The sequence below is a fragment of the Numida meleagris genome, chromosome 1 (genome assembly GCF_002078875.1).
Source record: "Numida meleagris isolate 19003 breed g44 Domestic line chromosome 1, NumMel1.0, whole genome shotgun sequence".
Taxonomy (NCBI): Eukaryota; Metazoa; Chordata; class Aves; order Galliformes; family Numididae; genus Numida; species Numida meleagris.
Genome location: NC_034409.1, coordinates 7,456,190 through 7,463,962, shown reverse-complemented (window position 1 = coordinate 7,463,962; position 7,773 = coordinate 7,456,190).

Sequence of the window (7,773 nt, the reverse complement as noted above, 5' to 3'; positions counted from 1 at the left end):
AGAGCTGTAAGTAATGCATTGCATCAAGGTCTTGAAAGCTCGATTCCACTTGCTTGGCAGTTTGCACAACTCTTTATACTTGCGCAGATCAGCAGTAAAATAGAGCCTGACCACAACTTGCCACATATTTACAGCAGGGGAAAGTGCTTTTTGCATGGAGATAAAGGACTGCAAGAGATGAGAACAGTTGAGAAAGAGGATTCATACCAGAGGCTGCCTAGGTAAATACACCCCATAGGTGAACTGCATAAACACGTGGATAATATGAATGGTTGGTTGAAAATAACAGGACTTCTTGCAGACAAACTCACTCATACCCATGGATTTGTAGTACCAGCTCCTAGAGACGCTGTTCTCGGGAGGCAGTGGGCCAGATTCCTGGCCCTGCTAATGGGAAAACGGGCACAAGTGTTGGTGTTCAGCCTCCTTGGGTGCAGGACGATCCTGTGGGGGCAGAGCGTCTGACTGCTGAGGAGTGTGTTCCAAGAACACCCTCTCAAATTTTGGAAGTGGTTAAGTATTTTGATTTCTAATTAACAGCTAAAGATTAGCAGAAAAGGAGTGGCATTACTTGGTGACCAGTGGCTAGTTGACACTGAATTGTATGTTTACCTTTGTGAAGGTTCCCCTCCTTCAGCAGAAGAATATTAAAGTCATTTTATCACAGACATTGCATGAGGACAGTCTTTTCTCCAGTTCAACATGCAAAATCTACCTTTATGTTCTCCAAACTTACTCTGGTGCAAATTTGCTTTCATTTAAGCAAATGAAATTCAGAGGGTAAATCCCATCCCTTTAAAGTGCTCAGACTGGGCACTCAGCTATGCACTCTGCTTGCCAGAGGAGCATTAACACCCTTGCCTTCTCCAGTATTTCCAGGAGCTTAGCACCTCAAAAAATGTTGCCAAGTACTTAAATGACATTTATATTTTAATACTTAGGCAAATTCAGCTGGGAATTTATGGCCTTGGTGACATGGCCAGAGCCCTCCAAGAAGCCTGAGAGAGTCATTGGACTGGATTCAGTTTTGTGACTCTGATTTCTTGTGCTTTACCACCAAAACCTCTTACTAACACACAGCACTGTAACGTTTTCCTTTCATCTCTTCCTCTTAATCTTGATTCTTTAGCTCCAGTGTCTGGGAAGAGTGTGTGTGGGCTGGGAATTCTTGACTCTGAATATAAACAACACCTAAATGAAACCAGACTTTCTCATTACATTTTTTCTTTGCTCTCCACTCCCACATAAACACAGAGGTAATGGCATTGTGCAGCACAGAGCCTTTCATCCTGACCAACATACAACTTGATTACTTCCATGGTTTGAGCATACACAAAATCCATCTTGCTGATAGAAGCAAGTTCTAATCAAAAGGACCCTGGGTTGGTACATCTCTGCACCACCACGCCTCTCCTACCTGCAGGATTCCCCATCCTGCCATCTCCCCTTCATCTTTTGCACGAAATTGCTACTCCGGAAGTGACCCTGACCAAAATGGTGCAGTTTACTCTATTTGACAAAAAAACTCTTTTTTTTTTTTTCTCTATATCTAGTTCCTACCCCCTCATTTCTCAGCTTCTATCGGCGGGTTATTTTTGTAGAGGGGTCATGCAGCTTTCAGCTGCTGTTCTGCAACAGCTCCTGCATACTGAAGTGATGAGAGACAGCCTAAGAGCCTTCCTTCATGCCCCCTCTCACCCTGAAACCTATTCCAGCAGCTCTGGGTAGTAATGAGCCTCCTGTGTGCCAGCAATAATAACAGAAATAGCAAAGCTTTCAGGGAGATCTTGGAAGTCACAAGAGCCTCGTTTAAAGGGGATTAAGGAGCAGAATTTGTAAAGTTTCATGAAAAGTACTTCTGAAAACAAGGTAACGTAACACGAGCGCTTTGAAACTTCCGTGAAGAAACTGGAGACCACATGAAACTTGACAGGTTTTGGGTTTCATCACAGGCACAGGGTCACTGGAGAGTTCATACCCCTTCTCCTCTTAGGGTGAGCATGAGGGTCCTGGGATGCTGCAATGGAAATAAACACATCTCGTTAGCACTGCTTTTTCTTTTACAGAGTTTAGCACCTGCAGAATTGATATTGCTCAGCATTCGTAGGCTTTCATACCCCATTTGCTTGTGCTCTCTAGCCTTGCTCTGAACACATATGGGTGTTACGTCGGCATTCTCTTTCGTCCTGCATCCCAGTAAATTAAAGGGTGTTAGTGGCTCTTGGAGAGGAGATAAGATGCAGTTTGAATCAATGGAGTAATTACAGAAGAATATGATACTAATGGAGCTGATTTGAATGCGTATCTAAGGATGCATGCTATGGCTCTATGCCCAGACAGTGCACACTTTCCTCATGATGAGTTATTTATGACTTGACACATTGTTGCTCAGCTGTTTTGTGGCTCAGCACCATTTGTGTCACTCATAAAGCAAACTCTGTCAATACTGTGTGTTCTTACTGATCCAGGTTTGGCTGCTAAGCAGCCTTCCCCTTTTCTAAAGCTACAGTTGCCCCTCTCTGGCAGCAAGAGCAAAAGAGACAAGTTGACACTTGGGGAGGCATCTTTCCTTAATAAGGAAGAAGGGCTGAGCTCAGGATGCCTAAAAGGGCACATGGCTTCCCAGGGACCATGTAAGAGTTTGGGACCATGCAAGTCTTGACTGCTCTCTCAGTCAGAGAGCTCAGGTAAGACAAACCCAGCCAGGGAGACTGGACCCATGTTAAGATTGCACAGGAGCCTGCATGGCTACTTCCAACCACAAGGCTGTTCGTGCCCTATCAGCTTTGGCACCTTCCTGCTCCAGGCTCTTACAGCAGCTGAGCGCAAGAAGATTAACAAGATCCTAGCTCAGTTTTGATTGCCTCTTGGGACCAGTGTTTTCACTGAGCCTCTTCTGTGCTGTATTGGTTTTGGGTTAATTTCAGGAGCCAAAGCGCTTGTCTCTGAAGAGTCTGATCCAGCAACAAACTGCTCATCAGCCCTTCAGGCATCACTTTGTAGCTTGTAGGACCTTGGGTGGGGAGGGGCTGGCACAGGCTGCCCAGAGAAGTTGTGGGTGCCCCATTCCTGGAGGTGATCAAGGTCAGGATGGATGGGGCCCTGGGCAGCCTGATCTGGTCAGCAGCAACCAGCCCATGGCAGGGGGTTGGAACTGGATGGGCTTTGATGTCCCTTCCAACCTGAACCATTCCATGATTCCATGATATGACTCTATGAACTTTGCATGTGAAACAAGACCAAGCCTTCCACGAACATGACTGTACATTGACACAGAGACACAGAGCTCAATAAATCCAGAACTTAATAGATAATCTAGCATGTGCATCATTGAAGATATATAATTGTCTCCAGATATAGTAGACCAAACCAGGCTCTGAGCACCCTGATCTAGCTGTGGATGTCCTTTCATTGCAGGGGAGCTGGACCAGATGACCTTTAAAGGTCCTCTTCAACTCAAATGATTCTATGATTCTGTGACATTTTTGAGACCTTCAGAGACCATGCCTTGTGGCATCAAATGTTTCTGACACGAAAATGTTTGTTTTCACTTCTGCTTTTCTTATTTGCCCTGTAGCCATAGGTTGAGAACTATACTACCTAAAAGTATTATACTTAATATACCAGGGCTAGGTGATAACACAAAACATATATATGAAAGGCAATAGCTTGTCAGAGACTCAACAACGATGCAAGCATTCATCCTCCCTCCAAGCAATATGCCTAAATAGTGATGTTTACAGAAGTCTTAATGGAAGCATTAAGACAGCAGAATAAGTGTGCCAACAGTGGCAAAAATAAACAAATCTTCTGGGCCATTAGTTCCTCTAATGAAACAACTAGGCACAGCCGGACCTAAGAGGTTGATGAGGCAAGTTCATCCCAAGAGGCTTTGTCATTGATTTCAGTGCCTGAGAATCAGACACAAAATGCTGTTTGAAATTCACAGGCCTCAGAATAGGCACAGGGAACTTGATTTTAGGCTAGGGATGTACACAAAGACTAAAACCCCCCCAGGAATAATGGCAAGTTCCTGTAATTTGGGCCCAGCTATGTGTTTTGAATGGAGCCTTTTTCACCTTCTTTTCCAAACACCAGTAGCCGCAGCTTTCCAGCTGCTCTGTTTGAATTAGTGCTTTTTTTGTAACTCTTTAATTAAGCAGGAGAACACTGCAGCAATAGCAGAAGGGACCCTTAGCTGTGCTGCCCTGACACAAAGCACAAACAAAACGCTGCCTTCTCTGGGAACACAGCCCTTTCACCTGTACACATCCATAGCTGCCTCTTGTCCTGATGTTTTACCAGCTCTGAAAAGAGAAACTAAGCAAAGGTGTGTAAGAGAGCCAGCAAATTCACCATCCATAGGAACCAACCCCATAGGTGGTTGGACATGTTCAGCTTTTCTGGATGTCTTCCTGGGCAGATCCTGTTCCAATGCTAGGCCAGCTCTTCCACTGCTTCCACAAACCTGTCTGAAAGCTCTTCTGTCTGCTGCCATCCTCCTTGTGGACCTGCTTCCTTTTATAGGCCAAAACTTCTCAGTACCAGCTGCCTCTGCTGAGAAGTTATGTGGCCTTCGAAAGGTTAAAAGCAAATGTAAATATTGTACTGCAAAAATAGTTTCAGTTCTGCTTTCTCTATTGAACCTTAAAACCCGAGTGAACTTCAGCCCTTCGTGTAGCTTAGTTCTCCACTCTCTGGGGTACATGCATAAGATTTTTTTCTTCCAATTTGTCTGCAATTACTCAATCATACAAGTTCCACAGACATTTATCTCTTTGACAGAAGCATCTAATATTCATTACGCTGATCCTGTTACATACAGCCTCTACCCTTCGCAGCTTTTCTTAATTGTGGCATTAGCAAACGAATAATTAGAAACAAAACAATGGCTACTACAAAAAGAAATGACAAAAAATCACACACAAAAAGAAAAAACAGAAGAGATTTTTCTTGTTTCAGCCAATCACAATAATACACAATATTTGGAATGTTGCAGTCTCATAATTTTCAAGGCAAGTCTGTTTCCATTGCACAAGAATTCTGCAGTATATCATCTGGCTTGCTCAACAGAAAAGCATTTGAAATTAAGTACTAAATCTTGAGATCCTTTCTGGTCTGAAATCATCCACAGCTTCAGCGAGGAAGCAGTGACGGTTACTTCTCTTGGGAAGTTCAAACAATAAAATCAAGGAGTAAATGAATGTTATTTATCCTGAGCCATCATCCACTGGCAGAATATTAATGGCGTCCACAAGGAGGAGTGAGTCTTTTTGCATGTGACTCAGAAAAGTGAAACAGAGAAGTATTCAAGGTCCACAAATGGCCACAAGTTGATATGTGAGTTGATGCGTAGGTGAGGTAGAAGAGGCAGGAGATGAACACTTCTGTGTCCACAAAATCCCCTCTGAAAATCTTGATAACTGTTGAAATACCTCTTGACCCCCTCTTGAAATACCCTTTGAAATACTCTTTTCTGGAGATGGGTGTTTCCAGGCATCTTCCTCTAGCTTAAAAATGGTGTACAAAACCAAACAGTTTCACCTTGGAAGTCCTCTCCTTCCCTTGGTTCTCACCTTGCCAAAGTTTATATGGCCCAAGCTCAACAGCTGACATCATCCACCATCACAACATGTTGGGACATTCCTCAGGCACTTTTCAAATACAGCTGCAGCCTTGTCTCCCTGCTCACATTTATCTGTTCCAGCTCAGAAGCCTACATTTCATAGCCTTCAGGTCTGTGCTCCTGGCTGTGGGCAAACTGTGGGGGGCTGGGTTCCTCTTGCTCATGGTTTCTTGCAGGTGGACTGAAAGCAACTGATTATTCCCATCACCTGTTCCTTCCCTTTATCTCTGGATTGCTTCTTTTTTTCTTTTCTACTTATACAATTTCAGCATTTCTTGCTCCAGAGGGAATAATCATAGTCAGAAATTTCCATGTTCCAGGAATTCTCCTTTGGTTCCTGGTTGTGATTTGCTGGTGCTTTATTTGGCCTGTCCTCAGCAGGATGAAATCAAAGCTGCTTCTGTGATGGGTAAGGACGGGAGAGGGCTTGTGTGCCTCAGGACAGCTCTGCTCTCCCTCTACGCACCACAGCTCATTCAGTAGAAGCTGGTACATCTCAGAGCAAGAGATGGCAGGGTGCTCTGACTTCCTTTTTACACGGTCTGATAGTGATAGGACAAGGAGGAATGGCTTTGAACTAAAAGAGAGATTTAGGTTAGATCTTAGGAATATTTTGTTTTGCTCAGAGGGTGGGGAGGCACTGGCACTGCTGCCCAGAGAAGCTGTGGAGCCCCATCCCTGGAGGTGTCCAAGGCCAGGTTGGATGGGGCTTTTGGCAACCTGAACCGGTGGGTGGCAACCAGCCCACGGGAGAGGGTTGGAACCGGATGATCTTTATGGTCCCTTTCAACCCAAGCCAGTCTTTGGTTCTGTGATTCTATAATTCTAGGATTAATTCACCCCATCTCTGCAGGGCCTTTTCTGGGCACGTGCCTCATCCCTTCCACCATGAGATGGCCAGTGGCCAGTGGTCATGCCTGACATTCACCTGCTGTCTTTTAAAAACAAGGGCATGTTGCAGGTCCCCATGGATGCTGAGCGAAGCAGAAAAACCCCAGAGGTGCAGAAAGCAAATAAAATTGATGATGCTCTAGTATGAAAACAAATATTATTCTGAGCATGCCTGGCTTTGGTCTGAGCATCCCTAGGGTCATGCACACATGTACAGAGTGGTGCTTAGAGACTTCTCAGGGAGGGAAACCAAGTTGCATTGTACTATCCTGCTGCCCTGTTCCTGATGGATCTCCAGGGATAGCAGGGGCCAGACTCGATTATCAGGGCTGTTTCTGAAGCTGGTGGTCTTCAGCAACTGCCCACCAAAAGTCTGCTCTTGAAGCTTTTATTTCTGAGGAGCTCTCCTGTCTCCAGGGGGATTTCTCTTCTCCACAGGAGGACTTTCCCAGTGGGCTTCACTTGCACGTGTTGGAAAGAAAGCTGACACAAGGAGATTTCAATTAAACCATTCTTGCAGCTCCCCAGGCTAGTGTAATTTAACGTTTTCTCAGAAATAATATTAACACTTACATCATTTTTCATCATCATTAGTTTTTTGCTTGTGGAATTGCTTTGCAGAGAAACCCCCTGGATGCAAGTGCTGGTTGAATCCCATTGTGTTGGTTCCCTTCACCATCAGTAACAAATGTTGCCAGCAACAGGATGAGCATGATTTTCCAGCAAAATCAGCAGAATCACACGTGTGGAGCATGGGATAATTTCTCAGCAAGACCTGCCTGGTTAGGTCTGAAACCCCAACAGGGAGGAATGCATGTATTCAGATATAAAGGAGCATCTGGAGCCCAGCTTGCTTTAGTGCTGTTCCTAGGAGACTTATGCCGGGTGCTAGACAAAGCTATGATCATTTCTGTAGTTTGCACTGACATTTCAAAGCAGTGTCTCACTCAGCCCATATGGGCATGTAACGAGAGGAACTGTGCCAGAGCAAGGCATTAGAGGGACTAAGTCTATACAATCTAATATGAGTTTCTTTTCTAATCCAGTGTTCCTGATTGTAACCTAGCCTCTGCTCTCATATCTTCTGCAGTAGGTGGGTCTGGCCCCTTAGTACTTTCCCACACACCTTGCCTTGCTCTCCTCTGAGCCTGCATTTCATCTTTTATTTCATAGAATCATAGAATCATAGAATTAGCTAGGTTGGAAAAGACCTACAAGATCATCCAGTCCAACCATCCACCTACCACCAATAACCC